The sequence below is a fragment of the Mauremys reevesii genome, linkage group 1 (assembly GCF_016161935.1).
Source record: "Mauremys reevesii isolate NIE-2019 linkage group 1, ASM1616193v1, whole genome shotgun sequence".
In the NCBI taxonomy this organism is placed as follows: domain Eukaryota; kingdom Metazoa; phylum Chordata; order Testudines; family Geoemydidae; genus Mauremys; species Mauremys reevesii.
In genome coordinates, this window is record NC_052623.1 from 179,847,256 (window position 1) to 179,861,534 (window position 14,279).

General features: G+C 41.9%; 1 long non-coding RNA gene across 1 annotated transcript in view; it reads left to right on the forward strand.

Moving 5' to 3' along the window:
• Positions 1-14,279, forward strand: part of LOC120370214 — a 52,659-nt gene that overhangs the window by 30,719 nt on the left and 7,661 nt on the right. Inside the window, exon 2 of the long non-coding RNA XR_005583660.1 lies at positions 13,559-13,769. This is a non-coding gene — a long non-coding RNA (uncharacterized LOC120370214). The remainder of the gene's footprint in view (positions 1-13,558; positions 13,770-14,279) is intronic.

A 14,279-nucleotide genomic window follows, 5' to 3' on the forward strand; every position in this document is an offset into this window, starting at 1 on the left:
GTTATACCAGTGCTAAATCCAGAGGTAATATAACCTCCCTGCTGCTACTAGAGATTCCCCTGTTATACATCAAGGGATCTCATTAGCCCTATTGGCCACAGCATCACACTGGAGCTCATGTGCAACTGATTATCCACCATGACCCCTAAAATTCTTCTTTAGAGTTCCCCGTTCTGTAAGTAGGTCCTACATTCTTTGTGTCTGTATGTATAACTTTGTATTTAGCCACTTTAGTAAAATGTTTCATCATCGTATGATATGACTATATCATCTGGTTTTCCCCAAATATAGAATGCTCTCCTGGCCAATGGAAGGTTTTGTGTACTTTTGGGTCCATTTTTGTACTTCACAAACATTAGCTAATTGTCTTGATGGATCAAGTATTATCCCTACACTTTCCAGATTGGGAAAGTAAGTGTCAGGAATGAAGGCCTGCAGCTGAGCCTGGGATTAGCTATGCTCAGTCTCCAGGCATATTAATGAACACAGGTGAGCTACAGCAAAATCACCTGATTGGCCAATGCACCTGGTTGCCTGAGGGGAACTAGCAGGCATGCTTAAGCCCAGAAGTAGCAGGTGGCTGGCTGCTCAGTGCTTATGCCCACAGCTGTGAGTGCTCCTGTGCCTGCCTTGTTCCTGCTCTGCTCAGTTCTTGACTCTGGCATGTCATCCTAGTGTACAATCCAGGCTAATGAATAGCTATGTCTCCCCTGCGCTCTAACCTGGGGTGCCCTTTATACTGCTTTGCTTCTGTAGCCTCCAGCTTGGACTGCTCACAAACAGCCTCCAGCATACAAATCACCCCAGCTATGTCTCTGTGGGTGCTGCAGCCAGCCAGCTAGCCAGCCAGCCATACCTTGGCTTTTATCAGCCTGGGTTATGCTGAAGGGTGACCCCAACACACTCCCAGTCTTAGATTTCCCCCCAGAAATGTATGTCCTGTACTGCCCAGACCTCTGCTGGACAATACAAGTTTATATAAAAGTCAATTATCTCTTTAATAGAAATAATATGCACAGAACTTGCCACCCCAAATGAAGTTTCCCAAACACTTCAGTGTAAACACTCTGGATTAGATAAAAATAATGAATCAAGTTTGTTAGCTACAAAGAGAGAGATTTCAAGAGAATACAAGTAATGAGGCATAAAAGTCAGAAATGATTACAAGAAAATAAAGTTAAAATGCTACGGGTGTCTAACTTAAGCTTCTACACTACAGACTTATGTCAGTATAACTACATCACTCAGGGGTGTGGAAATACAGAACATACATTTCTGGGGGGAAATCTAAGACCTAACTCCTGGTGTAGACCCGTGCTGTGTTGATGGGAGGGCTTCTCCTGCCAATTTAGCTACGGCCTCTTGGGTAGGGTGACCAGATAGCAAGGGTAAAAAATCGGAACAAGGGGTGGGGAGTAATAGGTGCCTATATAAGAAAAAGCCCCCAAAATCGGGACTGTCCCTATAAAATCGGGACAACTGATCAACCTACTCTTGGGGAAGTGAAGCACCTACGCCAATGGGAGAAGTTTTGCTGTTGGTGTAGATAGCATCTTCACTAAGCGCTGCAGCTGCACCACTGCATGTGTAGACAAGCTGTTAGCAGGGCCGGCTCCAGGCACCAGTGTAGCAAGCAGGTGCCTGGGGTGGCCAATGAAGAGGGGGGCAGCACATCCAACCGTTTGGCGGCAATTCGGCGGCGGGGCCGTCACTCTCTCTCAGAGCGAAGGACCTGCCACCATAGAATGAAGCAGCGGTAGAGGTGTCGCTGAACACAATCGCAGCTTCTTTTTTTTCTGCTTGGGGCGGCAAAAATGCTAGAGCCGGCCCCATATATCTATATATCAGATTCTATATCTATATCTATATATCTATATATCAGATTCAAGCAAAGTTTCTCACCATATGCTTTTAGCAATCTTACTGACCAAACTTCTTAGGTCAGGACCCCTTCTCCTGAAGTTCAGTAGATGCTTCCTTTGTCACGTCTAGTGCTGTGAATGCAATGGGAAGGGAAGGGTGCCTTGGGGTGTTTGATCCTCCTTTTTTATAGTGTCAGTCCCCATCTTGAAAAACATTTCCTGATCAGAATCAGGACACAAAGTCTATATGAAAAGATGTTCCCTGCTGCTTTCGGCTCACCTGGTTGAGTTTCATTTGTTTCCCTTCCTGCGTGATGACTTTGTCTACTGCTTAAATGCAAATTAAGCAAAGAACATATTCCTTTGTTTGAGACAGACCTGTTTGCCAACCTCAGTTTGGAACACATGCTAATAACACTACACCGTGGAATCTGATAACTTCACAGTGTTGCCATACACATTTTTTCAGGATACTAAAGATGAGCAAATTATGAGTTTTCAAATGATACCTCACAAGGCATATTTTGCACAAAGATTATTAAAATAGTGTCTGGGGTATGGACAAGGGTACATTCTGTCAGACTTTGGCTCTGACCTGTGTCTCTCACTCCTGGTTTCTGGCTCTGACCCTCAGTGCTCTTCCCAGTCTGACTGCTTTTGCTCTGACCACTAGGCATGACCACCCATGCCCCATGCACTGACACTAAGACAGAAAAATTAAATAACTTGACCAAGGCTATAGAGAGTGTCAGTGTGACAGTGTGTCAGTGTGACAGCAAGGCTTAGAAAGGAGGAGACCCTTGTAATTTGTCCCATGATGACCCTACATTGCTTTTCACGTTTTTCTGCTGTCTTGTTTCCAGAGGGAGGGATCCCTGCAGCCATCAGCATTGCCATGAGCTTATCTGAGATTCTCCCCAAAATTGAGGGCCTTGTGGCTATGGATCCAAAAGGTCAGCCCTGGGATCATTGGGTAGGAACACTGAATCGTTTAGAAGAATCAATTACAAATGTTTAGCTCCAGCAATTGGTTACACTTTCAATGCTCACACTCTCTCTCTCTCTCTCTCTCCCTGCCCCCTCTCTCTGTCCAAGTAAATGGCTAATAATTTAAAAAAGAACCAAACAAACAAAAAAATCCTGACAGGTTTCCCAAATCAGGGAGGCCCACGTGTGCAAGCATTGCTACCCCAAAGCTCAGTTCTGAAAGCTGTAGCACTGCTTGGTTAACGGGTATCCCAAAGGGGAGGGACTGATATATTCACATATATTAAGTACAACAAGAGCTACCTGCCTAGTAGATAAATGTGATTACTTAGCATTTCTTTTTCTATGTTAGGGAAATTATGGCCTGCTGCTTTTTCATAGTAATTTGTCTGTGTCTTGCCAGTCATGTTGTAGTCAAGGCAATGAAAATGGGGGAGGGGGATATTGCAGAGATCCTCATTATGATGCTGACATGCAGTGAAATGCATGTATCCAAGTACAACTCTCCTGTTAGACTGATCTTTGTCACTAATGGAAACCAGATGTGTGTTGGAGGCATGTTCTCCTCTCCGATTGTACTAAAAACACCAAAAGAATACAGGAATATATACTTGAGACTCAAAGTTCAAGGGACAGATGTTCACTGAAGTCAAAGGTGTTAAAGTAGGGATGAATTTGTCCCTAATTTTTAATGTATAAAGTGGCAGTGGGCATGAAAAATGTATTAGTTTTCTAAATCACCATGTATTATTGCTTTGCAAAGCACTACATTTCTAAAAGCTTAGCATGGAAGGCATATAAAGCATGAACCTGACATGTCTGAACAAGTTAACACTGATCCAAAATTAACATACTAGCAGCCAATGAACAAAAGCTTTGGCCTTCAGCATCGATGCTTCCCTTCATGCCCTATCACCTACATGCTTAGGGCTAAATTCTACCCTTTGATGTGAAAACAGGCACTCATCAGTGTGTGTCTTGTAAAATCTCTGTTCTCCTATGCCATTGGATGGGACTTGAGAGATCTGGGTTCTAATTCTGACAATGCTATGGGCTGCCTGTGTGATAGTGGGCAAGTCACTTACTCTCTCTGAGCCTTTGTAAAATAGAGATAACACTTTGGAACCTCTCAGGTGTTCTATGATCTTAAATTCATTAATGTTTGTAGGGTGGACAGATATTATGCTGATGACCTCAACTGAAATAAAAGGATACAGCTACACTGCAAGTGAAGATGTGATTGTAACATGGGTAGGCATTCACACCTACTTTTAATCTAGCCAATGCAGGCAACAATAGAAATGAAGTCATGGTGGCATACAGTTCATAGCAGGCTACCCATCCCAGAAGGTCCCCAGGTTCCCCAACAGGCTTGTACTGGGGCAGCTAGCCCATTCTGAAAAATGTGCCATCATGTCTTCAGTACTATTGTTGCCTGCATTATAATCAGACCTTGCTTTGGTGCAAAGGTATACATACCAAATCCAGCTCCCTCTTTTATGGCTGTGGATGACCTCAGAGGCAGCAACATCAATGCAATACTGCACCACGACTGAGTGAGGCTGGTCAGGATTAGCAAAGCCTGTACAGGGCTACATCTCTTGCATGCCCAGGAAAGCATGTTCCTCTGCTGTGGAATTTAGGGGAAGGGAATTCCATGTCTAGAGAGGATTCCCTTCATGCTGGCTATCACCGACTTACTATTAGTACTGTGACAATGTGCAAATTTCTGGATACAGAGAATAATAATCTGTGACTATTAAATAATCCTTTGATTGCCAGGTAAATAATTCAGTGCCTACCTTCTCATAAGGCCTTTGTGGAACTAGATGAGGTCTCAGTGGCTCTGCCTGTTGACATCGCTTGTATTTCAAGCATGAAAAGCAGTTTCCTACCACATTAGTAATGTTGTGATTGATCCGCGGCCGATACAGCACCTCTCATGTTCGTTGTTTGCATGTCTCGGTTCCTAAATGACCCTCGTGGATCTTCTAGACCAGTGGTCCCCAACCTTTTTGTGGCCAGTAGCACATTCATGTTTTCAGAAGAGTGTGGCGGGCGCCAACAATTTTTCAAGGCTTATTTTTTATTTGTACATTAAATAATATGAAAAACATCATATTTAATATTACATAATATATGAATCCATAAGATAAAAAGGGTAATTTTACATGTAAAAAGTATTAATTAAATTATTCGGCGATTACTCTTTCACTTTAACATGTGAATTTGCTCTTTTTTATCTACCTGTAAGAAAAATTAAGGCGTTTTTTGAAATAAATAAGATGAAAACTGTTTATGATTTTTTTTTTTGTAAAAAGTAAAACATTGTTGAACTGCTGGTCCAAATATATTTATTATTCTTATTTTAACATAGAATGAAGCCTGCAGCCCCGGAGTTCTCTGTCCCCGGCAGGTGCAGGGCCACGGCCCCTCTCCGGCTTAAGCTGCCACCCCGCGCCTGCCAGGGACCGAGAACACCGGCGCCTGCAGCCTGCAGCCCCAGAGTTCTCAGTCCCCAGCAGGTGTGGGGCCACGGCTTCTCTCTGGCTTCGAAGCCAGAGATAAGCCACGGCCCCGTGCCTGCCGGGGACAGAGAACACTGGCGCCCACAGCTTACAGCCCCGGAGAAGACGAAGAGAAGCTGCAGCCCTGTGCCTGCCAGGGACAGAGAACATCGGCATCTGCAGCCTGCAGCCCCGGAGTTCTCTGTCCCCGTCAGGTGCGGGGCCGTGGCTTCTCTCCCCTGCTGGGCACTAGGTGGGCGCACATAAATGCCCTGGTGGGCGCCATGGTGCCCCCGGGCACCGCATTGGGGACCACTGTTCTATAGCATTTCTTTTTGGAGGCTCATTGGAATTACCACCTTACTGCCCCTGAAAATCACCCCATCTATCACAGTAAGTTTTTGTCTGCAGTTCCAATAGTCTTTTATAGTTGGACAGCAACTGCTTATGTCTTCAGGCCACCCTTTATCACTTCTTTAAGGATTCCCAACGATTCATCTTTCAATGTTTCCTCTGCAGCTCCTAGCACTGGGACCTAGCATCACATTGCCACCAGCTTTAACCTCCGCTTTCGCCACATACATGGGCTCACCCAGAGAGCTCCCTCTGCCAGCGGGAGGGGGAAATTGGGCCCGAATGCTAGGAGCTCTGTGAGGCTACAGTGACAGCAAAGCAGCTGATTACCCTTGGCCACCCTGTCCCCCTGCCCCTCTGGCCCCAGCTCATCCTGATGGATTCAGTGCTGGGGAGCTCCATCCCCAAGGATCCCCCAGCTTTTCTCCTCATAATTCAAGCACCGGTGACAAGTAAGGTTTGAGAGTAGATGTGGGCTAGTAATTCCGATCACTTCAATCTGGCCTAGATGGGATTTAAGGTTCTGGTCAATCCATTTTTTGCCTACATTCTAGAAACAAAATTACAATTTATGGCTGAGCTTATTTTTGGTATAACCAACAAATGGTAGGCAAAGCAGAGTTCAGACTAGCACTCCAACACTTTTCACAGTGGAAAATTAGTTAAAAAGCAAACTCTATGCATCAGACTCTCATCTGCTTTACATCTTCTGTAGCCATTTACATCTGTGCAAAGTGGGTATGAAATGTTATCGTTCTACCTGGTAGATTTTTACACACACTCGGCACAGATGCAAAAAATTATACAAGATGCAAGGCAGTGGAGAATCAGGTCCAATAGCTTGAGTTCCTGCCTTTGGCAGCTTCTGTTAATTCACAGTGCTCATGTTAATACTGTTACAGCTTTGCCTTTTGATATTTTTCTTCTTTTTAATAATTATTATTAATGTAATTACCTTCCTTTCTATTCTACCTCATGTCCCAGCCTGACCTCATCACTGAAGAAAAAATTATAGGGTGCTACTGTACCTGTTAAAGAAAAAACCCATCTAAAGGAAAGCTTCAGAAAAATCTAATGATTACAGTCCTGGATAGCAAAGGGAAAAAAAATCAACCCTTCAGAGAAGCTAGTAACAATAACACAGCAAGGCTAAAGAGTGATTTATTAATTAATAACATTCTAAAAGCATAAAAGCATTTTTATAATGATCCCCAAATGAAACAAAGTTCAATAATAAAATGCTTTGGAAATCCTAATAATTAAGATATCCATTCACTGCATGTAATTATCGTCCAGCTTTCAGAGCTGACCTTTCAGCCATTTTCTTCATTTAGGCTGGGATGATTGGCAGAGGGGAGAGTTTGAGATAATGAACCACCCATTTTACTGGACTGAAACATCCTATAAGGCATAAAACCCACAAGTACTATAATTAAGAGAGCAAAATCATACATCATAGTTTAGTGCACTGTATATTAAATCAACATACAACATGCTCTTTTTTTTTTTTAATGGATCCTGCAAGCTTTACTTACCCAACAATTGGACACTGTGGGCCAAATTGTCAGCTCCACTTTGTTTACTCTGCATCATGCAGGCAGCACATAGTATACCCGCTACACTCAACTAGTAGAGCAATGCCCTTACATGGGGGAACTCTGCTGGCATAAGGTTTATGGAGAAGTCAGAGCAATCCCGCCTCCTCTTCTATATATGGAGATGGAGACGGCATAGCAGTGAGGTGGAATTGCTCAGCCTGCTATGTCTACCTTTCAATGGTGACCTTACACCAATGGCTTAAATTAGAGCAAGTCCCCAGCTGCTCTAAATTTCCCTGAGCCCAGCTGGCACTGGGTCCGGGAGTCTTAACCAGCTTCCTGTGTCCCCCACTCCCATTCACTGAGACATAGTTCAGAAAAGGTAAAGAATCCAGCCCCACGTCAGTTTAGTGTTAATCACAACTTTAGAATGAATGTTTTCTTAAGACTGTATTGGAGAATCATTTCAGGATGTTCAGCAAGATTTGTTCGGGATTTTTTTTTCTTTTCAGGAGTTGTGGTTAAAAATTACTAATATGAATTTTGGAAGGCTGCATTATCAAATCTTTATACCACACACTATCACATGTTCTCTCACTTGCTCTGTGAATGTTTGTTGCGACCTTCCAGGGCTAGAAGTGAGAGCTGGTTCCCTTCAGAAAGGCAGGATCTCCTCTTTCCCATGGTATAAAGCTCCTATTTCTGGCTTTGCGTGAGCACAAGAAAAGTAATGACATATTAATGTACAGTAAAGCTATCATTGGGATGGAGCTGAATCTTACTCTATCCTGGACCTCAGGCGGATAGAAGTTTTGAAATTGATCTTTTATTTTTAAATGGTGACTGTTTTGAAGCTGCTTAAGAATTGGAATGTAAGGAAAATCCCATGAAAAATGGATTAGTTGCTAAAAGCAGGTGAGCTAGTCAAAGAGGCATGATAAATTCACAGTTGCATGGTCCCATATCCAAGAACTACATGACAGCACCCTAACTCTGACCTGTCACATTGTTATATAACATATTATAAATGAATGTACAGAACATATTTGTGTAAGGTTTTGTTCAGCAGTGCATATTGTATAGCTGATAGTGCTTATCTTAAAGTTGTAATGCAATATACAGTCAAAGTTTGTTCTGTGGCTTTGAATCGGTAAGAAATTCTGAGTACACAATCAGCTTTGCATTCTTTTGTCTGGAGTATGGTATGACTGGCAATTTTATGATCATCTTTTTTATTAAATTAGAAAAGTTGGAGGTAACATTCTGTATTGTAGTGTGATGTTCATTTCTGTGATGTGCACACAAGCATGATAGCACTGTTGAAACTGACATGAAATGTGTTTATAGAGGGGTGGTCCATTGTCTGGATGACAGTAGGCTAGTGCCTAGAGATGGTTATTGTTTTGCTTTTTAGCATTTTCACTCTGAGGAAGTACTTGAACAACATTAATTATATTACCAAAAGTTTGTGTGTGTGCACGCAAGTGCACATACACGTACAACAAATTACATTAGAGGACATTAAGGTTGCAAAAGCAAGCAATCAAAAGTTAGGAAAACCCAGAATTAAGGTTGCCCTTGTTGTGGCGACTGCCTGAGGGCGTTTGTGCCACAAGAGGGTAGAGAGGAGAATGTGGAAGGGACAAAAAAACCTGAGGCAGACACCTCCATTCTGTAGGTTTCCTAATACCCTGCCTTCTGCTTCTGGCTCAGTCAGTGGAGCATTTAGCTGCCAAACGCTAACAAATTTCTAATAAGCATGTTAAAACATCAAATTTTAGGGCTAATAACTTGGTCAAATATGGGTTGATCTTCATGGGCACCAAAAATGCAGTTTCTTGACAACCTTCCTATCGAATTTCAATTTTATGCCCCAAAGCATAGGAGTGCTAGAGGTTCTCAATATAGTTAAGATTGTTTTTCTCATGTTAAAAAAATGTATTTTCTCTTAATCTCAATGTCTGAACTATTTTTGCTGAAATTCTTCAAACATTTCACCATGGGGCAGACAACCTGGCATAAAAAATTTCAGACTGACAAAATTATAGGCAACTAAAAACAGTGTCTTATCGTAGAAAATGATAGGCAACCTACTATGGGCATCTGTGCCAACGCCACCTGTAATACATGCGCACACACACACACACGTGTATATATAATATGGAATGAATGAATGTATGGTCACCGTAGTAAGGAACATTCTGTTCTTCCATTTATTTATTTTCTTCTAGACATTCAGGCAAAACCAAACAGACTGTCAAACATACAAATTGATATAACTGTAATTTTTAAATGGCTGAATTTCTCTCAGAAATTTTAAGTCCAGTGCTGGTGTACAGCTCGTCCATTTTGAAAGTCACAAAACCTATAAAGAGTGTGAGACAATCCGATCTCTACTTTTATTTCAGTGCTTTGCATTTTATGGTGATTAATCGTATGTTAGCATTTATACGAAATAGATAAAAAGTCCCATAGAAAATGATGTTTAACTTGAATTGATCAAATCCAAATGTAGAAAATAACTTCATTTGGTATTTGGTATATTAATAACAAATCATTTTCGGTTCACTCTTTCATCCATGAATAGCGCCACCGTTGCCACCGTTTTGTGTTTGCGCTAGTAGATGATGTTAACTGGTAGCAGCTCTAGGTCAAATTTGAGTTTAGACACTTTAGCGCCTTCACATGCTCCTTAATTAAGGAAATTAATCTTCCAGGTCTCTGCTGTGGCTGTTGAGCTATTCAGTGACCATGAAGCCACATTCCTCCTTGAAGTCCTGTTATTCTGGGGCCCTTTACAGAAACATGCAGTAGTGTGGGACAAAATTTTTCATGCAGACCCTCTTTCTGCTGAAAAATGCAGATTCTTACCAAAGCAATTACTCCCAGAGCCAAACCACCTACCCACTCACCCCCTTTTTTCAGAGCATTTTAAGCTTGGCAGCTCATGTCATCTCCAAAAGCGGTTAGTGGATGCCACTCGCTGCTTCCCCTCTGTAAAGTATGTCTATTCAGCCCGCGGAAGTAAACCTCCCACTCTAGGTCCACAGATTCAGGCTAGCGGGGCTTGCGCTAGTGCTCTAAAATTGCTATGTAGACAGTTCTTTGAAGCCATGGCTGGAGCTCTGAAGCCTAAGATGCGGGTCAGGCTTCAGAGCCTGAGCGCCAGTCTGAACCACAACTTCAAAGCGCTCTCTACACAGCTACATTTATAGCGTGAGTGTGAGCCCCATTAGCCCAGTCTGTGGACCCAGGCTGGGAGGCTTGCTTCTGTTCTGGGGGCTTTATAGACATACTTTACATCAAGGCTGCTACAGTGTCCTAGCTAGAGTAACATCTGTAAAGCAGCCTGTGAAGAAGAAGATGGAAGGCCTCAGAGATGGGAAGCCCAGTCAGATATGATACTCAAAGAAGCAGAGCCTGTGTGAGGATAAGGGATGAGGAATATCTCACCATTTTGAGGGCTGTTGTGCACCCTCATAGGCCCCATTTGTGGCTGCCAGCTCCAGATTGGAGCTTTCTACTGTGTTTGAGAAGGCCACAAGGTTCATAATATTTATCCCCATCTGTTGATCAACTAAGGGGAGACTCCAGCCTGTACCCAGGGATATCAGAGGCCAGAGAGGCACAGCTAGACCAAGCACCCCAGAGCACCACAATCAGGATTTTGGTCTTAATGTGGATAGAGAAAATGAAAAATCTTTGTTTGTATTCTATTGTATTTTTGCAACAGAAAGCACATCCACAGCTGTGGGGCTGCAGATGCTATGCTGACCTATTGCATAGAAGAGTTTGCTCCCTTTCTGAATGTTGTACTTCCTCCCTCGGTAGGGACCCATGTAAATAGCCACCCAACATTGTCCCCTTACAGAGGCATCAGAGAGAGCTGTTGCTGTTTCCTGCTGGATTGGGCCACAAGAAAAGAAGGTTGAATAGAATGGCTGACACCTTTGAAAAACAGGAGTGTGTTTTCACATCTCTATCTCTTTTGCATAACTCGTGATATCTGAATTAAGTTTCATGACATATTAACACTCTGGAGCTGACTTAATATACTGTGTTGTATAATACATTATGTATGACTTTTGTGCTATTTATCAGTTGTGCTGTAGTTTCATCAGCCACTGTCCTGAAAATGTCTTTTCCCATGACACAAATCTTAAATAATATTGAAACCAAATTCTGTTGGCTGTATTTAATTTTGCATTCTTCATCCTATTACAGAATCTCTAATTTGCTGAAACTATTCATGTTTCAGCCATACAGCTTTCTTCTGTCTCTCCTTCACGTACTTGTCACAAAGTCCCCATTCCACATCTTTCATATTGCACGTATTCCCCTAGAGTTGTGTTGTAATTTTTGTTTGTAACATAATAAGTATTAAGATTTGGTATAGCTTTGCCTGGGCATAATGTGAAAAAGAACAGTGCTTAAACATTAACATTTCTAACAACAGAGAAATGTTTTGTTTTGTTTTTTTTAAAACACCCGAACATGGTTTTCATTTTTGCACATTCACAGTTAAAGCTTCTAAATATAGTTAAGATGTAACTGCTTAAGGGTTTTTAACCAGTATTTTATCTAAAAGGTCATGAAATCTGTAAACGGGTTTGACATTGCATACAGTATGTGCATTGGCAAATATGCAGTTAGAGATTTACTGGTATTAATATAACTGGTCTTAAGATAACAAACTCATTCTTTTTTGAAAATTAGGATCTTGGAACATATTAATTATGGACATTTCCCCAGTAATGTTTCTATGAATGTGGGATTTCCACTTCTAATTCTCAGTAGTGCTAACAGGAGTTATGCATGTAAATCCTTAGTGTAGCAGTGAGAGAACAGAGTTCTCTGCAATTACTTAAGCTGTATTTTTATATAAATAATATGTACTGGGCTATTAGAGAGTAAGGGTATGTCTATACTTCAAACTGAGGATGTAATTCCCAGCTCAAGGAGACATACCTATGCTATCTCTAGTGCTCTAAAAATAGAATGTAGCCACCACAGCACGAGGAGCACAAGAGGCTACTTGCCGCCGAGTATGTACCTGTCCGGGAAGCTAAATTTACTCAGGCATCTAGCCTTTACTACTACCATGACTATGCTCTATTTTTAGCATGATAGCCCAATCAGAGCTAGTATGTCTCCTCGAGCAGGGAATTACACCTTTAGCTTGAAAGTGTAGATATACCCTAAGAAGAACCTGAGGGAGTTTAGGAAGTTATTTGGCAGAGTGCTTGGTGGTTCTGGAATAGAATCTCACTGTATCTGTGCTGCATGTCTGTATTTGCTAACAACATACAGAAATATTATAATAAATATATTCCTTAGACCTTCCTTAAGGTTTTTGTTTAAAAAAAAAAGAAAAGAAAAAAAGTAGCATTCTTCTTTAAACTTAATGAAATGTTAGGATATTTTTTGTTCGTTTTTTTTAAAGAACCCTTGTATTGAGGAATTCTTGTACTAAATAAATATAACTGTACAATTAGGAATAGCACATCCTTTTTGCTTCTGGTATTTATCATAATGATAAATTAATTTTAGCACCAAATATTGTCCTGGAAAATTCATCCTATTAAATTAGTAGCATAAAAACTTTTCAGAGACAAGACTGTTTGTCCTAGGGGGAGGAATAACTTAGTGGTTTGAGTACTGGCCTGCTAAACCCAGTGTTGTGAGTTCAACCCTTGAGGGAGCCACTTAGGGATCTGGGGCAAAATCAGTACTTGGTCCTGCTAGTGAAGGCAGGGGGCTGGACTCGATGACCTTTCAAGGACCCTTCCAGCTCTATGAGATAGATATATCTCCATATATATATATATATGTTTGTACAGCTCCTATCCTGATGGGGACCTTTGAGCAGTAGTGTTATGTAAATATTCAACAATAACATCCATCCTATATTGATGTAAGAGCACAAGGAGAGAGGCTGTATCTAAGTTCCTTCTCCCACCAGTTTTATACCAATGTTACTGAAATCAGCAGAATTACTGCTGACTTATAGAGTTAAATGAAACGAGTTATTAGGCCCACAGTCTCCAAGTTTCATACATGTTAATGTAGTAGATTTTAGGGTTGGAATGGATCATCATGATCATCTAGTCTGACCACCTGAATAATACAGGCTGTAGAATTTACTGTGTGATTCCCACCCAGTCTGGTTGAACCACAGCATATTTTTTGGAAAGACATTCAGTTCTTGATTTTAAATCCTCCAAGTATTAGAAAATTTACAGCATCCCTTGATAATCTGTTCCAGTGTCTCATTATCTTTACTCTTAAAACTTGCATCTTTTTTTTTCAGTTTAAATTTTGCTGACTTCAGTGTCTAGCTATTGGATCTTGTTAGCTACAATGGAACAGTTCCAACAGGAGAGGCTGAGGGAGCCTTACATCAGAATATCCCATAGCCAACTGGTTGGAGTACTCACCTCAGAGGTGGCAAGGCCTTGTTCAAATTCCTTCTTCCCATCAGATGGAAGGGGGACTTGAGCTGAGGGTCTCCCACATCCCAGGTGAGCACCCTAACCCACTGGGAGGTCTGCTGCTGACAATTCCTCCTCCTGCTGCTGTTTTATGTGAATGTGCTTGATGGGCCTTATCTGGTAGGCTTGCTCAGAGGCTGCCTACTGAATTGGGCCCTGCATGCGACTTAGGTGGCCGAATGCCTGTCTTCCTCAATTTGTGAATTGCTCTGGGGTTTAGGCTTCCACGCCCCTAGAGTGGGGCAGCAGCACACATGTCCAGAGGTACTTGGGAAATTTTCCTGCCACCACTTAGGTGCTGAGTGAGTTTAGACATCACAGAGTTCAGCAGGAGTTTTATGAATATCAGTGGAGCCTAAAACTGGGATTTAGGTGTCTAACTCAGAGGTTTAGGCATCTATGTACTTTTGTGAATCTAGGCCTTTGATCCTAGAAGCATTACCTTGCATTTGGCTCGGTTAAAATCCATGATTGTGCCCAGTTTACCAAGGGATCCAGATCACTCTGTATTACTGACCTGTCCACATGCAAAGCAATCTG